Genomic DNA, 20,706 nt, shown 5'->3' on the forward strand with positions numbered 1-20,706 from the left:
GGCCTTAATTCAGCATGACACATGTCCTTATAAGAAGAGGAAATTTGAACACACAGAAAGACACCAGGGATGTGTGTGCACAGGGAAAGACCATGTAAGGACACAGCAAGAAAGTGGCCATCTGCAAGCCAAGGAGAGAGACCACAGGAGAAAACAAACTTACTGACACTTTGATCTTGGACTTTCCCAGAAATGTGAGAAAATAAATTTCTGTTATTTAAGCCACCCAGTCTGTGGTATTTTGTTATGGGAACCCTAGCAAACGGATACAGCTACTGACAGAATTTCTTAGCCATATCGGGTTTAAATTCAATTCTTTTTCAAACAGCTAATCTTTGGAATTGGTATCAATGAATTTGGGAGAATAACTGCTTTAGTATTTCTCTAGCCCAGCCACAAAGCTCCTTTCAGGATCCTCTAATGAAATAAAAATGCTCTGGAGTAGGCCCCAAGAATTCTGGTTTTGAAGAAGTAAAACTATCACTATTTGCAGATGACATAATCGTATACAGAGAAAATCCTGAGGAATCCACTGAAAATCTATTAGAACTAATACACAAGTTCAGCAAGGTTGCAGGATACAAGATTGATATACAAAAATCAACTATATTTCTATACACTATCAGTGAAAACTCCAAAAATGAAATTAAGAAAACAGTTCCAGGGACTTGCCTTGTGGCCCAGTGGGTAAGACTCCGCACTCCCAATGCAGGGGGCCCAGATTCGATACCTGGTCGGGGAACTAGACCCCGCATGCATGCTACAACTAAAAGTTTGCATGCACAACTAAGAGTCTGCATGCTGCAACTAAGAAGTCTGCATGCCACAACTAAAGATCCCGCATGCTGCAACGAAGATCCCGTGTGATGCAACTAAGACCTGGTGCAGCCTAAATCAATAAATAAATATTAAAAAAAATAAAAGAAAACAGTTCCATTAATAATAGCATCAAAAAGCATAAAATAATTAGGAATACACTTAATAAAAGAAACAAAAAACTTACACTCTCAAAATAACAAAACATTGTTGAAGGAAATTAAAGAAGACCTAAATAGATAGAATGCCATCCCATGTTCATAGATCAGAAAACTTAATATTAAGATGATATATTCCCCAAATTGATCTATATATTCAACACAATCCCTATCAAAATTCTAGTAGCCTTTTTTCAAAAATTGACAAGCAGATCCTAAATTTTATATGGAAATGCAAGGGACCAAGAATAACCAAAACAAACCTTAAGAAAGAAGGGGAAAAAAGGGTAATTCACAACTCTCAATTTCAAAACTTAATAGATGAAACTACAGTAAGATAACATGATGCTGGGTAGTATGTGAGGATAGACATATAGATCAATGGAACAGAACTGAGAGTCCATAAATAAACCCTTACATTTATAGTCAGTTGATTTCAACAAGGGTGCCAAGATAATTCAATGGAGGAAAGAATAGTCTTTTCAACAAATAGTTCTGAAACAACTGGATATCCACATTCAAAAGAATAAAGTAGGACCCCTTCCTTATACCATATACAAAAATTAACTCCAAATAGATCAAATACCTAAATGCAAGAGCTAAAACTATAAAACTCTTAGATGAAAACACTGGAGTAAACCTTTGTGTCCTTGGGTTAGGCAGTACCTTCTTAGATACAATACCAAAAGCACAGGCAACAAAAGAAAAAATAAATAAATTGGACATCATCAAAATTAAAAACTTCTGAACTGCAAATGGTACAATTGAGAAAGTGAAAATACAACCAATAGGAGAGGAAAAAATATTTGCAAATAATATACCTAATAAGGCACTTGTATCCAGAATGTATAAAAACTCTAACAAATCAGTAATAAAAAGACAAAAAACAATTTTTAAATGGACAAAAGATTTGAAAAGACCTTTCTCCAAAGAAGATACACAAATGGCCAATAAACATGTGAAAAGATGGTCAACGTCATTAGCCATCAGGGAGTACAAATCAAAATGAGATACCACCTCACACCCATTAGGATGGCTAAAAGAAAAATGACAGATAAGAACAAGAAGTGGCAAGGATATGGAGAAATTGGAACCCTTATACATTGCTGGTGGAAATGTAAAATGATACAGCCACTTTGGAAAACACATTAGTAGCTCCTCAGAAGGTTAAACACAGATTTGCCATAGGATCTGCCAATTCCACTCCTAGGTATATACCCAAGAGAAATGAAAACATGTGTCTACACAAACACATGTACCCAATGTTCATAGCAGCATTATTAATAATAGCCAAAAAGTGGACACAAGCCATATGTCCAACTAATTAATAGATTAATAAAATATGGTATATCCATACAATGGAATATTATTCAGCTATAAAGAGGAATGAAGCGCTGACACATGCTGAAATATGGCTGAACCCTGAAAACTCTATGCTCAGTGAAAGAAGCCAGTCACAAATGACCATGTATTGTATAACTGCACTCATACAAAATGTCAAGAATAGAGAGATCTATAGAGACAGAAAGTAGATCAGTGGTTGTTTATGGGGTAGAGGAATGTGGGGGAATGGGATGTAACTATTAATAGATACAGGTTTCTTTTTGGGTGATGAAAATGTTCTGGAATTAAATAGTGGTGATGGCTGCACAGTTCTCTGTACTAAAACCCACTGAATTGTATATTTTTAAATTGTGTATTTTAATTGGGTAAATTATATGGTATATGGATCATATCTTAACAAAGCTGTTAAAAAATGAACCTTTGCCCCCAAAAAAGAGAAAAGAAAAACAAGAAAACAACAAGAAATTTAGGGAGACGGGTTGAGGAAAAGAGATGGAGTATATGTGTGTGTGTGGGGTTATGAGAGGAGAAATGAAGGAGAAAGAGACAACAGAAAGACGAAAAGAAATAGGAAGAGATGAAGGGACCAGGGACATGAGCTCAGAGAGACAGACACATAGAGACGTGGAGACAAGACTACACCCAAAAGAAAGAGAAACTTGCCAAGATGCACGTGCAGATCGCTCGTCTGTTCTTCCATTTAGCAGATATCTACTGAGCATCTTCAAAGCCAAGCTCTGTGTACAGCAGTAAACCAGGCAGAGCAAGCCACTGAGCTCCACAGTAAGAGACAGAGCTCTCATCAGGCACTCAAGGCACGGATGGTGAGAGCTGGGCTGCAGTGCTCGTGCCCACGTACGCACACTGCACATCCACATCCACACACTCACTCCAGACCACACTCAACACATGCAACATTCCCAAAAGTCAAATCATCTTTGCAGGGTACATCATTTCTCACCTGAGGCATTTAGAATTCTGCTAGCAAAGACCTTCAAATATATATTGTTTTTACAGGTATGGGCACAAATAGGAATGACATCTTTTATTCTCACCCTGAAGTCTCTATGAAACGAGGCTCAAGGACAGGATTCATCAGTCTGGAGATCCCCTGTACTCTTCCCCTTCATCAGTAAGGACTAGCTTTGGAAACAGAAAGGAATGTGACCTGTGACAAGCACACCAGCACTGCTCCTCTGGGCTTTCAGCTGGAAAGTTCCCAGAACACATTCTTACATATTCCTTTCGTCCATCCAGAGCTAGCCCAATAAAGGCATCCTGTGTTGCCTGTTCCCCTGTCCTGTGGCCCCTCTACTGCTGACAAGCACGTGAGAGGAAATCTCAGCTCAACAGGAAAAGTGACTCTGTTCCCTGCACAGAATCTGCTCCCTGCCTGATTCAGCCAACTCTGAGAAGGGAAAGCCAGGGAAGTTTCTGGATGTCTCTGGCTCTGATCCCTTTTCTCCTAGGTTAGCCAGAGTCCGAGCTGCACAGTATCCCTGACATAGTCTTGAGTCATATCCTAAGATGGTGGTTGATCCCTTTGTATTAGTGTGTGACGAATTCTCTTTGCAGGAGTTAGTATTGGGTGATTTGGGTGCTGTCTACCAGCATGTAACTACGAAATGCACAAAACCCAGAGCACGGCGGGAGTGGGCACTGGCCTGCAGACTCTGGGCAGGCTGAATCAGAGCTGTGCTGGGAAACAGTGCTCGGGTTCCCTGAAGGCCTCCATGGCTGCCCACCATTTGGAGCAGTAGTGAATCCAAAAATAGTAGTCCAGCAACTAAAATTGCCTTCCACCCTGGGCCAGGCCAGTCCCCTGGGGATGTCAGTATTTCTAGAACGTCCCCATTCACCCAGAGTGCCTTGTGTCAGACCCCAGTGGGGATCTGGGCGACCGTTAAGCTCTGCTGGTTGTGTTCACTCCTGCCCAGGCCCTCTTGACACTGCATCACTTGCCCTGCTTCCCAAACAGGAAATGCTCTAGATTTATGCTGCTTGCTGTTACCAAGTCAAAGGCCTTTAACCTGGCACATGGCTTGGAAGGGCAGAGAGTGACCTGGGTGACTCTCTGTCATTAGTTGTAAATTAATTCCTAAAAATGAAGACTAGGGAAGCAGAATCACCTGGGGAAGCCTGAGCTTCTAGCTTGGTGCTGATGCCACAGGAAGCCATTTCCATGGCAGCCTGTCTCTCCCTGATAAAATTATTCTGGGTTCCCAGGGAATTTTATCATCATGAAGACTTGTCACGCCAAGCATGCCTCAGTGCCTTTGTACATCCTGTGCTCTATGCGTGAATGCCCTTTACTCCCTCTTCCCTGACAAATGCCCCATCACCCTCTTCCGCGATGTCTTGCTAAGGGCAAGGAAGCTATGGTGTTCGTGAAGTTGTCTGCAGTGAATGCTTTTGCATCACCACTGCGTTGTACTCCATGTCTAGAGATGCACCACCACCCCCACTCTCCCACCTCCCGATCAACAGTGATTCCCAGCTGCCTTGCTCACGGGACAGGAGTGATGCAGAGAAGGAGCATCTCCAACAACTGGACTGACCTCCAATCTTCCAACACCTAAGTGGCCAGGATCTCCAACCCCCGCATGAGCTGTCTGACTGAATGCAGTTTTAGTGTCTCTCAGCTTAAAGATCATGCGCTTTAGTTCTCATTTCCTTAGCTGTCACCCTCCTTAGTGGCTGTACTTGGTGTCCCTAAGAGATGCCATGCAGCACAGAAGAGAGAAAGTGCTGGGGCTGGGGTGGGGAGGGAGGACAAGTTAGCTTACGAGTCAGTTTCCTCCTCTGTAAAAGGGAGGTAACTGATTCCATCTCAGGATGGCTGAGACGATGAAATGAGATATGTAAATGGCTTGGCACAGGGTTGATGCTTTGGGGAGACAGCTACAATTTATGCCCCTTTAGCAGAAAGCCCCCCCTCTTCTGGTAACAGCAGCATCTCCTCATCCCCGTGCTTGGGGTGGGTGGGGTCAGGCCTGGCCAATCAGAACACCCCTGGCCCTGGTGATTCACCAAGGGATGAACACAAGACTAAGAATGGGCCAATAAATTCAATTTGGCGACTTTTGTTGGAATGACTGGGGGAGTTCTTGCTGCTGGGGGTTCTGAGAGGAGGCTGTAAGCCAGGACCTGTGTGTGCCACAGTGAGAGGCAAAGGCTGCCTAAGGAGAGATCTGAACCCAAGGACAGTTGAGAGATAGAGGGAACAAGCCCCATGGATCCAGCTATTTCTGGAACTGCCCTAGACCTCTCAGTTATGAGACCCAGAAAATTCTGGTTCTTGCCTAATCTAATTTGAATGAGTTTCTGTTCCATGCAAACAAGAATCTTGGCTAATGCAAAGCTCACCAGGTTTGGTTTACCCTTCCTGCTGTCATTTCTTGGGGCAGGGATGTTGGGGGGAGGAAGGGGGCCTCCTTGAGCCCTGCAGAGATGAGGCCACAGCCCACCTTCCCGTCCTCAGCCTCCTTGTCTTCAGGCCATCTTCCTCCACACTGATCATTCTCGAACACGGGCTTAGTCACGTTACTCCTCACTTAGAGGACTCCTTGGCTCCCCCTGGCCTGGAGAGCAAGTCCCCACTTCCCCAGCTCCATCTTCAAAGCCCTCCACAAGCTGACCTAATTGCCTTTGGAGCGTATCTCTCTCGGGACCCTCTCCCCCATCCCCTGACTCCACAGATACCGCGCCTGATTCACAGCAACGTGTTCCCCACTCAGAAACATCCCCCCACCGCATACCCACCACATGCCTTTCCCTGGAAGCCCTTCCCCTCTTTACCAACCTGCCAAGACTCCACTTCCTCAACTATCTTCTCTTCCGAGAAGCCTGCACAGATAGCCAGGGCAGAATGAATGTCCCACTGCCCTGCACTTAATCCCTTGTCATCTATAGTACTTGTCAGTCTGTCCTTAAGTGAGAATAATGTCTATACATTTTGAGAGCAGGAAGCATGTCGTCCTCAATTCTGGAGCCCCCTGGGGCCCTCACACAAGGATTGCCTGCCACAGGCCCCTGGTAAATTTGCTGACACGAGACCTCAGCTTCCAGCCGACAAGCTCTGAAGCCCCTACCCCTCCCCTCAACTGAACTCTAGGAGAGGGGAATCTAGCCTGGGGGTCACATTTCCTCTTCACCAGGAACTTTTTTTAAATTGTGGTAAAATACACACAGCGTAAATTGTACAGTTTAAACCATGTTAAAGTGTACAGTTCAGTGGCACTAAGTGCCTTCACAATGCTGTGCGCCTATCATCACGACCTAGTTCCAGAGCTTTTTCACCACCCCAAATGGAAACATACCCATCGGGCACTCACTTCCCGTTCCTTCCCTCCTCCCAGGCCCGGTCAAGCACTAATCTGCTTTCTGTCTGTGCGGATTTGCCTATTCTGGGTATCTCACATAAATGGAGTCATACAGTATGTGGCCTTTGTGTCTGGCTTCTTTCACTTAGTCTCATGTCTCCAATATTCATCCAGGTTGTAGCAGGTATTAGTACTTCATTCTTTCTAATGACTGAATAATACTCCATTGCATGGATATATCACATTTTGTTTATCTATTCATCAGTTGATGGATATTAGGTTGTTTCCACCCTTTGGCTATTGTGAACAGTACTGCTATAAACATTATTGCACAAGTTTTTGTTTGAACACCTGTTTTCAAGTCTCTTAGGTATATACCTAGGAGTGAAACTGCTGGGTCAGATAGTAATTCTGCATCTACTGGGAAGCCTCTTACACTTGTTGTCTTTAATCTTCACTAACATCCTAGATCCACTTGGCTGACATCACCTTGGGAGAGTCCATCAGCTTTTTTTTTTTTTTTTTTTTTTGCGGTATGCGGGCCTCTCACTGCTGTGGCCTCTCCCGCTGCGGAGCACAGGCTCCGGACGCCCGGGCTCAGCAGCCATGGCTCACGGGCCCAGCCGCTCCGCGGCACGTGGAATCGTCCTGGACCAGGGCATGAACCCACGCCCCCTGCATCGGCAGGCGGACTCTCAACCACTGCGCCACCAGGGAAGCCCCATCAGCTTTTTAGAAGGAAGCTATTTCATCTTGATTGTTGTCTCCTGATGGCAATCCTTAAAGGGTGTTCCTAGTTTTTAATATTAACCTCTTGCTGTTTAGAGCTTTCTATTGTCTAAGCTACTTAAGATCCATTATTTAATTTGTCCCTCACAGACATACTACAGGGTAGATACTATTATGTCTGTTTTTCAGATGAAGAGGCTGAGTTCCCGTGGGGTGGCATGACTTGACAAGGTCACAGCCATCAGGGGCCCAGCTGAGGTTGACTCCCAGCCCAGCGCCCTTTCCATACAACCACAGTGGCCCTCTCTGTCCAAGGCCTTTTTTAAAATAATCGCCTTCTGAAATGTATTCTCAGGTCCCTCATTGTCTAGACATGCGCCTTGCTAGGTGACTTAGTGCTGGCACAGACTTCACACGCTCTGCCAGTTGGCACCTCATTTAGAATCAGAATGTTTTTCCTGGGGCGGATTCTGCCTGTAGCAGGGAGACCAACTTGTGCCTTTTCTGGATCTTCTGGGACCTGCCGGAGTCCTGGGATAATGCTCCCTTTTGATGTTGATCTGAAGCTAAATCTGAGTGTGTCCCACGGCTCAACCTCAGCTCTTGACATTTCCTGCCTATTCCTTCGTCCAACCCGAGAACATCCCCTTCCCCTTCTCAGGAGGAAACTCTCTCTTGGACTGGGGAGTCCCCTGACCTCTTTGGAGCAGAAAAGAGGCACAACGACCTCCAGCCTGATGGGGTGGAATTGGCCCAGCCTGCTCCTTGGAAGCTGCCAACCCTCATATCCTAGTTCCACGTGGAACCACCTAGAAGACTGTAAAGAATAAGGCAAGCAAAATAGACAACAGAATGACAACATTCACCATTCATCAGAGCGTACCATTGTCGCTGACGCTTTAGGGACATCTGCTCACTCAATCCCCCGACTGCACTAGGAAGAAGATGTTATTTTGCAGATGAGGAGACTGAGACCCAGTGCCCTGTGGCGACTCCTCCAGAGCAACAGAGCTGAGGGTGACCAGGCAGGACTGGAAACCAGTAAGAGCCCGTGCTGTCCCCACTCTGGCCACCGTCTGCCTCCCAGCTTTTGGAGCTGACCTGGCCCCCTTAAAGCCTGCCTCGGCAGTCCTGCAAGGGGTGAGGGCTTTCTAGATGCCGCTCAAGCACAAATGTCCCTAGCCAGCCTCTCCCAAAGTATGTCCTCTGCAACCCTCATTCTGGGTGATGCTATGAGCTCTGAAAATAAGGTTCCACATTTTGATACACTTGCGGATGACAGCATGAGGCAGGTTTCTGTCCTGTAGGCCTTCTCAGCCCTTAAGAAGCAAAGATGCAGGATAAATCTCCGAGAGGGAGAGAAAGTATAGATAGTTTCCCAGACTTATTTGACTACGGAATGTCAAATGGAATGACTATGGAATGACTCCTTTTTCAAGGAGTAGCTCAATGTGTCCTCCTCAAAGTACAGGTCAGAGATGCCCCCAAGCCCTCTAATTAGTGGGTATCCAGAGCTCAGGGAGCATGGTGGTTGTGACGTGGGCTCTGGAGCCAAGCTGCCTGGGATCACATCTCAGCCCTGCTGCGTAGTAGCTGTGTGATCACGGGCAAGTTATTTTAATCTATCTGTGCCTCAGTTTCCTCATTTGTAAAACATGGATGATGATAACAATGTAAATTATATTCTACACATAAGCTTCTTAGAACAATGTTCAGCACATAGTCAGCGTTCACTAGATGTTAGCTGGCATTTTCAATCCTTCTCGAGCCTCGCCCCCAGGCCAACAGTGGCCTCTGATATTATAAAACGTCTTAATGAAGATGGTGCAAAGCCAATTAAAAGACAGCTGTGGCTCCCTAGGAATAACCCTTCCTACCCTTGATGCCTGTGAAAGCCTCCTTTTATTTCTACTTCATTTTTTTCTCCCTCACAGACAGGCATGTAAAGGTCAGAAGACCAAGATTCTGCACTCTCCTTACTTATTTTCCAGTGGGATCTCAAGTTTCCTTCCCTATAACATAGAATGTAGTAAGCCTCTAATCCAGGGGCAAGGCACAGAGCAGGTGGGGTTAGAGCACTAGGCAGGCAGAGGCTGGATGGTCAAGCCACGAGGAGAGGACAGCATGAGTGACAGGTTGTCACTTTCCTTCTGGGGAGATGGGAGAGGGGTCTATGACAAGGGTGCTTGGGTAATGAATTAGGGTAATTTACAGTAGCTGCTGCAACCGACCTAAAATCTTAGCTGCTTTAAGTGTGCATCCTGGGGACTAAGTCTCCAACTTGTAGCAACAAGTTCTAGGAGAGACCATCCTGTATGGAATATATAGCCAGCAGTAAGTGGGTCTACGGACGCCTAGAACTCCTGGATGGCCTTGGCTGCCAAAACCATTCTCTGTTGCCCAGTTGATTCTCCCCTCCCCCTTACTGGAAGAGTAAGACCTTGGGGGAGGGCAGGCATTTGTCTCTGAGTTAATTCTCTCAGCTTTTAAAAGACTTCTCTGCAAACTCTGAGTCTCTAGTTGTTCACATCCTGGTTTCTTAATGTCTTGCCTCTGGGAGGCCTCAGGCCCTGCAGTAGCTGTTACTTGTCTCACTGATTCTCCACTTGGGGCAGAGATGGTTAGTGCTCCCTGAATACTCCTGTGTTCCCCTGCATTTCCCAGCCTCCCTTGCAGTTGACTGGGGCCGTATAACTAGCTCTGCCCAAGAGACTGGGTGTCACCTCTGAGTAGAGGAACTTAGGGCTATGCCTCCTACATCTGCCTCTACCTCTATTGAGATGGCTCTGGAGGCCAGGTGCTTCACAGAAAAACTGGAAGGACCAACTCAGAAGCAAAAGAGGTCAGACCCCTCCGCCTGGGACTGACTTCTCCACTGAGTGTGTGTGTGTGTGTGTGTGTGTGTGTGTGTGTGTGTGTGTGTGTGTGTGTGTGTGTGTGTGTATGGGGGTGGGGGAGGGGAAGAGGAGAGAGAACATCAGTTGGGTAACAGAGGAGGACACCTTTGGCACACAGGGCCGTCCAGGAATTCTTGGCATTTACACAGCCATTTAACGCTAGATGTTATCTTTCACATAGGATTTTCTGTTACTGAACTTCTTGCTGTAATTTGGGGTAACAGTGTGACCTATGATTCAGATATCCCCAGCGGTACCACGGGACAGTGTGGTAGACAGCATGTCTCAGGCTATAATACACACACAAAGTACCTGCGGGTCTTGTTAAGCTGCAGATTCTGGTTCAGTAGTTCTGAGGCGGCACTTGAGAGTCTGCATTTCTAACAAGCTCCCAGCTGATGCTGTTGCTGCTCTTCCCTAGACCATGCTCTGAACAGTAAGGTGAGGGGCCAGGGCTGACTCATCCATTATATCGGGTAGGAACAGCGCCTAGTGCCCATTAAAATGTTTTAATTGCTTTTAAGAGTCAGAAGGAAAAAAAATGAACTTTTAGGTAAAAAAATGTTTTAATAGATAACATTAATATATTTATCTTTACACCAACAGAGTTATAAATTTCATAAGCAAGAAGGGGCTCATGAAGTCAAAAATGCCTAGGGGCCAGGGACTTCCCTGGCAGTCCAGCGGTTGAGACACCGCGCTTCCACTGCAGGGGGTGTGGGTTCGATCCCTAGTCAGGGAACTAAGATCCCGCATGCCGCGTGGCACAGCCAAAAAGTAAAAAAAAAAAAAGAAGCCTAGAGCTCACCAAAATCCTACTGTGGCCCTGGGGGCAGGGGTGGGGGCAATGGAAGGAGCTATGATATCTGTAGTGCATAAGACTGTGAAATCTGAAGAATCCATGAAAGGTGACACAGATCACGTGGCTCCATGGTCCTCTGGGAGGATCACATGAGATACAGAACGAGAATGTGCTACTGGGCAACAGAGAACGGTTTTGTCAGCCAAGGCCATCCAGGAGCTCTTGGCATTCATATACTCACTTAGTGCTGGCTATATATTCCATATAGGATGGTCTCTTCTAGAATTTCTGGCTATAGGATGGAGATGGGCATTTCAACTTGCATTAGACTTAGTCCCCAAGATGTAGTTAGCTGCTTATACCATTTTTCTGAGTCTCCTCAGTTCTCCAGATCTCCACGTAGGGAGCTCTGAGGGGTACCCAATGCCTCTTGGAGGCCCCCAAATTCTGGTGCCCCAAATCCCTTCCAAGGGACTTCCAGTCTTTTTGTCCCCGATCCCCACCCCACAGGACACACTCATGTGCTCCTAGAGATGGAGGGCTGGGAGCAGCTGGCCCCATAGTGTAAGGGAAGAGGGACCAGGCTCCAGAGGCTGCTTTTGTTAGCGACAATGATCAGAGCAGCAACTGTCCAAAGTATGAGTCAAATGCCTTGTTAATAAAAAGAGAATGAATAAGCAGTCCCTTCAGCAGTAAATGTTTTCTTAAAAACACAGCCATCCATTTACTTTGGACCTGACGCCAGTTCTGACTGTTCCCAAAAGCACTGCATGGGCTTTTAGAGAATGGACAATAACAGCTGACCCTTCTAACACATCTGCGATCCTCCTTTGTCACAGATGCAGCATCTGACACAATTATTGCTCTGGGTTGGCCTCAATCATGCAATCACTGGGGTGAACCACTGGGCCTTGGAGGGTGAACTGTTCACAGATGAGGAAACCAAGGTCTCAGAAGGGACCTTTGTGCTCAAGGGCACAAAATGAGTTGGAAGCAGAGCCAAGCCTAGGACCTGGGACCACTGCTTATATGCTGTCTTCATTTCAGCACCAGGGGTGGACATTGGAAGGCTTTTACTGTTTTCAGACCTGGGAGGGTTCATTCTTTTATTCACTCACTATCTACCAAGAACCACCTTAAACCTGCCATGGTTCTAGCCTCCCTTAATACTTCTCAATAAACCCATAATGATCTAACCTTTTGAAAACTCTTACTGGCCCAGCGTCTATCTCCTCCTGGCCTGATATTTCCAAGTGTGAGATTCTATCTGTTGATGGGCTGTGTGTGTTTTGCATCAAGGGCAACCTAGCCTTGACCTTGCCACTTTCCACTGTGTAAACCCGAGTGAACTAGCGAACCTCAGAAAGCCTCGATTTCTCATCAGTAAAATATAGATATTATTATTACCGATCTTACAAGGCATTGCAGAAATATGCGATAATGTATGTAAAGCATTTAACAAACTATGTAGCCGGTGCTCAATAAATGATAGCTGTGATAGAAATAAGTACATTATTATTACTCTTGTTATTGTCAAGTGAAACAAGCTCCTGGGGATTTCAGCAAGTTGAACGTCCCCGTCCAGGACTCTGAAAAGTCAGGCTTTCTTTGTTCCCGTGCCTATGCAACTTCTATGGTTTACAGACTGTAGGAGTCATTAGAGAGGGACAACTTGCAAGCATTTCTGGATCTAAATGTGCCACATCCTTGAGGTAATCACCACACCCATCTTTCTCTGCTGAACCCAGCTAACCAGAGAAATAGTCTGCCCCAACCAGTGTAAGGTCCTGTGAACCCCAGAATTGTTGGGAATGTTGGCTCTACACGGGGACAACAGCAGGGAAACAAGGCTGCCGTCTGAAGTACAGCCATGTGAAAAACCACATGCAAGGGATATGATTAGTCATCTATGGAAGTAACCCAAGAAATTGTCTGTAAATGTGGCTGAAGAGATGGGAGGCTTGACCAGGATCTCCAGAAGGCAGGACAGGAAGACAATTATAAGCATGTGATGAGATCTTTTGAAGAGACTTTTGCTTTCAGCAATTTTCCCTTCTCTAAAAGGAACCCCTATATACAAGGGATGGCTCCCCATGGCCACATCGATACCCCATGTTCCTGTCACCTGACCATGGCTGATTGGTACTGACCCAACCAAGCTGGGCCCATCGGGGTCTCTCCCCCAAGACCTTGGACAGAGACTAGGAACCACTGGAACCTGGTCAAGATAGGAGCTGAGCCCTACTGCAGCGGTCTTCAGGGTGGGGTATGCAAGCCCAGGGAATACGCAAGATGATCCAGTGGAATATGGGAAGACAGTTGGAAACTGTTATTTATTTTTACTTCCTTAGTGTTAAATAAGTAGACTGGCAATGGTGCCTTCATTCAATGTTGAAAGGTCACTGTCACAACCAGTTTGTGAGATGTCCTGAGGGAACAGGGGAAATTCTCCAATGCTAAGGGACTGACATTGCACTCATGTAGTCATTTGCTTTCAGCGAAGTATGATATATCTTGAATGTGCCCAAGTGGATTCATGAAATATATTTATCTAGTTTTAACCAAGCCAACCACCATAAAATGCGCAAGTGCCTTAAAAGCCTCCTGCAAAAAATGAGTGAAGATATTACTACCACTAACACCACAAGCAACTCTCAAAAAAGTTTTTACAAACTGGTGGATCAAATTGAAAATTTCACTTAGAATTCAGTAAGTAAGGATACCCTTCTTCCACATCAGCTATCTGAGCTGGCTATCCTCTGTCTGGCCTCCCTCTCCCTGCCCTGCCCCAGGATCCATTCTCTGCTCCCAGATGACAACTATGGGATGCATCACTTGGGCTTCCATGCTTGCTGGCTGAGTTTGGCCAATGGGCCAGCAGGAGGTGGGGGGAGAGACAGGTTGGGCATTTCCTTCCCTGCCCCCTCCTTTCTTCCATGCTACATCTGTGGCAGTGACTGTATCCTTCCCTAATTACAGCTCATCCTGGATGGTCCCTCTTCCCCGGCTCTTCACTGGCTTCCAATCACATTATTTTCTTCTCTCACCCCTCCTGGGTAGGGCTAGTAACGGCTCCCTGCTGCTGCTAGATTGGGGGCGTACCTGGGCCTCATCCCTTGTGGTTTCCAAACCTCTATAAATAGTCCTTTGTTAAAGTCTCTTGAGCCAGTTGAGTTGAATTTGGTTCCTTACTGGGAGACTGATTGGTACAGTGGCTGGTTTAACCATGAGAGTCATTAAAGCCAGGGGTTCTCCAAAGTACTGAGATCTTAAAATATAATGAGGCACAATTAATCACATTTCTCTTACTAAAGAATACTCTTTTAGGGCTTCCCTGGTGGCACAGTGGTTGAGAGTCCACCTGCCAATGCAGGGGACACGGGTTCGTGCCCCGGTCCGGGAAGATCCCACATGCCGCAGAGCAGCTGGGCCCGTGAGCCATGGCCGCTGAGCCTGTGCGTCTGGAGCCTGTGCTCCGCAACGGGAGAGGCCACAACAGTGAGAGGCCCGCGTACCGAAAAAAAAAAAAAAAAAAACTCTTTTAAGGAAAGCAAAAAAAAAAAAAAAAAGCTGCTGGCACTGTTAAAAACATAAAATTTCTAATTTTACATGTTTTATAAAATAACTCACATTAATACAGTAGCTCATGAATATAATTTAAAATAAATACACATAAAAAAATAAATACACATAAATTAGAGATGCATACTAAAAAATTTTTTTAATTGATGAGATGAACCGTCAAAAACCCTTTGCTTTAGAGAACCCCTCTGCTCTAGAGAAAACACTGGCAAGTTCCTACTGCCAGGTCCCTAGCACTGCCCTGGGGGCTGTCTTCCTGGAGCCTAACGGTCTACTCCTTCCTTTGATTCTCTGAACTACCTTCCAACAAATCCCATCTTTCTACAGAAGACAAAGCAAACTCCAAAGAGAAATGCTTATCTAAAGTTCCCTGGGGAGAGACCTCTCCTGTGCTCTGGGGGAGTCTCTCCGTTGTAGGCAGAGATGGCTATCAGGCCACTTTATGGCCTACATGAAATACCCCTCAGAACTTTCCACCTTCTGAGCAAAATCTCCATCTCCCAGGCATTGTGGTCACTGGAAAGGGTAATCCCTCCCAATACATTAGCACACAGACATTCAGAATTACATACTTCAGTCTCTTGTGAGTTTGATTATCATGAGTCAGTCTCCATGTACATAATCAACTCCAGACCAATGACCAGGCTTAGAGATAGGTCCAGGACCCTGAATATCCCCAAGATCATGCTCCTTAGGGAGTCCTCTTGGCATCCACCATCTAGATTCCTCCTAATAATACTCAGCCTCATCAGCATCACCTTCCATCAGGGACCAGTTTCCTGTTTCAGCTGGGAAACAGGAAACATGTCTTAGCTAAGAAGTCCAGAAGGACATTACAGTCTTTTTACCAGGGAACTAATCCCCAAACAAATTGAAAATATCATGGCAAGACAGCCCTTAGGGAAACATGACCATTTGGAGCCACAAAATAGAGAAGTTACCTGTGCTTGGTGTTAATCTGAGCTTAAATAACGGTTATTATTTATTGAGTACTTATACACATACAAGTACTGTAGATACATCAATCCATTCACCTTCACAACAACTCTTTGATCAAGTTATATCATTATCACCATCAGCCTCATTTTACGGTTAAGAAAAGTAAGACAGAAGTTAGATCATTTCCCCCAAAGTCACACGGTAAGTTGCAGAGCTGGGACTTGAATTCAGGTCATTTGATTTGACAACCTGAGGTCCCAACCTACTCCATGCTGCCTCTGTGGCAGATTGGGTGACCATGGCCATATCTATGAACTTTTCCAACACAAGCCTTGGTGAGTCAGAGAGAGTGACTCAAGGCTCACAATGTAGGACATGGCATTTCCTGCCAATAAAAAGTTCATGGTTCTAGACTTGTATTTTCCAACTAAACAGAAGAAGGGTCTTGTTCATGGACAAGGTTATGAGACCTGATAAAGACAGTCACAGGCTAAAAGGAGACAAAAGAGAGATGCAAAGGAGAGCTGGCCTAGTGGAACAGCTGCCCCAGACTCCTGCCCCCAAAGCTCAGGGCCTCTGCTCTGAGCAGCAGTGTGGGGGCCTCCTGGGCTCAAACTGTAGGAGCAGGGACAAGGGCTGGACATTCTCACTCTGCACTGTGGCCTGGTGTATAAGCCACAGAGTGATGGGAATTGCTACAGATTGGGGATCTGATAGTTTTGGATTTGACATCCCATTCTTCACTTACTGGTTACTAGTTAACAGTCTTAGATAAGTGGCCTAACCTCCTTGAATCTGTTGCTCATAAATATCTCCCTTATATGGCCACAGTACAGACTTAATGAGCTATTATACACAAGATGCCTGGCATGTACAGCATGTCCAAACAAAGGTAGTTTCCTTCCCTCTCTTCTCTTGTCTATATGAAGTATTCCAGAGGAGAGAATGGTCATTTTCTCCCTCACTGGAGCTGCCTAAATGGAACTTGCATTAAAAAAAAGAAAAAGATCACACCAGATACTTCTAGTTGGATGCTTATCTTGTCCAGGGAAGCACTTGTCCTCAAACAGGTGCCTCTCAGGCATCTCAGGAGGAGAAAGGGTGACGTTCCATCAGGCAGAAAGCAGAGGAGCTGGGGTGCCTGCCCTCCTGGGACCACATGGCTGCCCTGCAGCTTAGCAACATGACTTGGGCCAGACCATCACTGCAGTTCTGTTAGAAGCATAACGCTTCTTCTCCATACGTGACTGTTCCTTCCATGTGGAAGGAGCCTCAAAAATGTAAGACTCCTGGCTCTGCCCCCAGGGAATGGCTGTCTGATGGTGAGTTCAAGAAGTGTTAACATGAATAGTCAGCCCTTTCCTCTTCCTTTCCTCTTGGGACACACGTTCTGCTCTGCTCCTCCAGGCTCTAAGATTTAAAGGGGCCTGCCTCCCCTGGAGGGCACTACATAGGGCTGGGGGGTAAGTCTGCTCAATTCAATATTAGAAAGCCTGCTTGCCTTTGGAATGGAATGGAAACCACATTCTCCTATTAACTTTATCAGTCATAAGGGTGATATTAGGCTGACTTCTCGACGAGCATTAGAACTTAAGTGGAGGAAGAAGGTGTTTTTACTGAGCCTCCTTAAAGACCCCACCAGGTACCAATGGCCAGTCATCTAGAGCATAAGTCTGCTACTGCCCTTGGCGCATTAATGGAGGTGAGACTGGGACCCAGAATTACGGTCAGTCAGAGCCTCACAACCAGTCCAGAAGCGTCCTTGATGGAATCTCTGAGGGGGGACGGACAGAGGCCAGAAATAATAATACCTAATGTTTACTGGGTGCTAAGAGCAGACACCAGGCTGAGGGATTTAATCCTACAAAGTGGACACCATCATTATCTCTGTTTTACAGGAGAGGAAACCGAGGCTTGGAGAGGTTAGATGTGGCTCAAGGTATATAGCTGGTCAGTGGTGGAGTTGCATGGTCACTCCAGGGCCTGCGCTCTCCAGCAGGGCAAGATGCTGCCTCAAGCTCCAGGCACCAGCTGCCACTGTGATCACAAGGGAAGAGTTGGTCAAGGCCAAGCCCTCCTCCCAACTTGGAGCCGGTGCTCTTTTGACCACACCTGTTCAAACCTGCACACTAGGTTCAAACCCAGGAGAACAACTTGCCCTGATTTGCCTGGTTTTGCCTGACGTCTGGTTTTAGTACTGAAAGTCCTGCAGCACCTGCACTGCTGGGCTAACTCAGATGGACAGAAAAGAACTTAAAAGGCAATTCCGATGTGAGTCCATGTGTTGCGAGTTGAGTCAGTATCCCACTTAATATCGTCTTGCAGAACAAGCCCACACTCTAGGGTGTACTGCACAAGCCCACCTGGGAGCGCAGAGTTTCCAAACTCCACAAAAGGGACAGAAAAGCCATCATGTGTGTGCCACTGAGACAGGCCCCAAAGAAAAACCACATTTGCAAATGCCCAACGAGAGGAATGATGATTAAATTTTGCACAGCTAAAATTATTTGGTAGGATACAACCCCTTAAAAATCATGTTTTGAAGTATCTTTGATGACATGAGAAAATAATCATGATAGAATGTTCAGTTAAAAAAAAGCAGACTAGGGCTTCCCTGGTGGCGCAGTGGTTGAGAGTCCGCCTGCCGATTCAGGGGACACGGGTTCGTGTCCCAGTCCGGGAAGATCCCACATGCCGCGGAGCAGCTGGGCCCGTGAGCCATGGCCGCTGAGCCTGCGCGTCTGGAGCCTGTGCTCCACAACGGGAGAGCCCACAACAGTGAGAGGCCCACGTACTGCAAAAAAAAAAAAGCAGACTACTACTCAGCCATAAAAAAGAACAAAATTTTGCCATTTGCAGCAACATGGATGGACCTGGAGAGCATTACGCTAAGTGAAATAAGTCAGACAGAGAAAGACAAATACTGCATGATATCACATATATATGAAATCTAAAAAATAAAATGAACTAGTGAATATAACAAAAAAGAAACAGACTCACAGATATAGAAAATAAACTAGTGGTTACCAGCGGAGAGAGGGAAGGGGGAGGAGCAAGATAAGAGTAGGAGATTAAGAGGTACAAACTATTATGTATAAAATAAATACGCTACGAGGATATAACGTACAACATAGGGAATATAGCAATATTTTATAACTATACATGGAGTACAACCTTGAAAAATTGTGAATCACTATGTTGTATACCTGTAACTTACATAATACTACACATCAACTATACGTTGGTGTTTAAAAAATTGAAAAAAAAGACTAAGATGTCCTTCAGTGGGTGAATGGATAAATAAACTGTGGTGCATCTAGATAATGGAATATTATTCAGCACTAAAAAGAAATGAGCTATCAACCCATGAAAAGATATGGAAGAATCTTAAATGCATATTACTAAGTGAAAGAAGCCAGTCTGAAAAGGCTACATAGTGTTTGTCTGCAACTGTATGACATTCCGGAAAAGGCAAAACTACGGAGACAGTAAAAGGATCTGTGATTGTTAGGGGTTGGCGGGGAAGGATGAAGAGCTGGAGCACAGAAGATTTTTTAGGGAAGTGAAAATACTCTGTATGATACTATAATGGTGGATACATGTCATTATGCAATTTGTCCAAACCCATGGAATGTACAGCACCAAGAGTGAACCCTAAGGTAAACCACGGACTTTGGGTGATTATGATGTGTCAGTGTAGGCACATCAGTTGTAATAAATGTGCCACCCTGGTCGGGCTGCTATGTTGGGGGAGGCTCTGCATGTGTGGGAGCCAGGGGGATCTGGGAAATCTCTATGCAGACCTTCCTCTCAACTTTGCTGTGACTTAAAACTGCTCTAAAAAAATAGACTTTAAAAAAAAATTTTTTTTTTTTGGCTGCACCTCGCGGCTTACAGGATCTTAGTTCCCCTACCAGGGATTGAACCCAGGCCACCACAGTGAGAGTGCCGGGTCCTAACTACTGGACTGCCAGGGAATTCCCTTAAAAAAAATTTTTTTTAATCAGACTACAAAACCACACATGGTAAGGCCCTAGTTTTATAAAATATAGAGAAATATAAAGAAAGAAACACACCATAATATTAACAATATTTATCTCTGAGTGATAGGATTCCAGAGGAAACTTTTATTTCTTTATGTTTATTTCTGAATTTCTTACTTATACTTATTTCTATATTTTCCTAGAAAGTTTAGCAAAGAATACACATTACTTTTATTACCAGGGAAAAACTCTGAATAAGAATTATAAATTTAAAAGTACTGGGAAGAAAGTAATGAGAGGTGATTAAGCCCAGCTTTCTCTAACTCTTTTTTTACATCTGTAGCCGATTAGCAGAGAGGTTTTCTGTCTGGCTGGCTGACCTGTTTTCCTTCTCCCATGGGGAAGGCCCTCGCAGAGAAGGCAGGGTGTGTCCAAGGTCACGGAGTCGGTGTTGCCTCTGCATCTCAACCAGTGAGGCTGCCCTGGGCTGTCACCTGAATTCAGGGTCTGGCCTCCAAGGTTCATGGGGCAAATGCAATCCTCTTGATTTTCCCATCATTTGGACGGTGATGCTCAATAACTGCCCGAGACCCTGGTTACTAACTAGAGGCAGGGTGGCATCTAACACTGGAAGTGCCCACTTTGGACCAAGCTGGCCTGAGCTGGAATCCCTGCTCATCACCTACAGACTGTGTTCCCTTAAGCATATCGCTTTACCTCTTTCATCCACAATGTCCTCACCTCTACCACAGGGATTAAATTAAATAACAGTTCTAGCACAGACCCTGGCACAAAGTCAATTCACATCCATTTTCTCTCCTGCTTCCTTTTGCTTTTACTACAAGAGAACTGAGTTCTCTATCTCTGTCCCCCTGCCTCAAAGAGCTCAAAGAGCAGAGTCTGGGGGCTCCTAAATCTCTCCTCCCCACCCATCAGGGCCTCTGTTCCTCCTCATCAAACAGTCCCTCTGCTGACTGCCAAGCCACAGAGAGGACGGCTGAGGGGCAGTCCAGAGTCCACCTGTCTCACCAGCACGTCACTGCCCCCTGGTGGGGACAACAGAACCCTTGGCCGGTCTGGCTCCCTAGTGCTCCCAGCCTAACAGCCCTGGGAAGCTGCTTCCTTTTTCCTGTA

The 20,706-nt window shown here is 45.6% G+C and overlaps 1 protein-coding gene across 3 annotated transcripts in view; it reads right to left on the minus strand.

Moving 5' to 3' along the window:
• The window catches only part of IRAG1 (inositol 1,4,5-triphosphate receptor associated 1), a gene marked incomplete at its 5' end in the record, with an annotated part of 117,330 nt that overhangs the window by 95,584 nt on the left and 1,040 nt on the right, over positions 1-20,706 (minus strand). The gene's annotated exons all lie outside the window — the stretch shown is intronic.

Source organism: Grampus griseus, assembly GCF_964374135.1.
Source record: "Grampus griseus genome assembly, chromosome: 8".
NCBI lineage: Eukaryota > Metazoa > Chordata > Mammalia > Artiodactyla > Delphinidae > Grampus > Grampus griseus.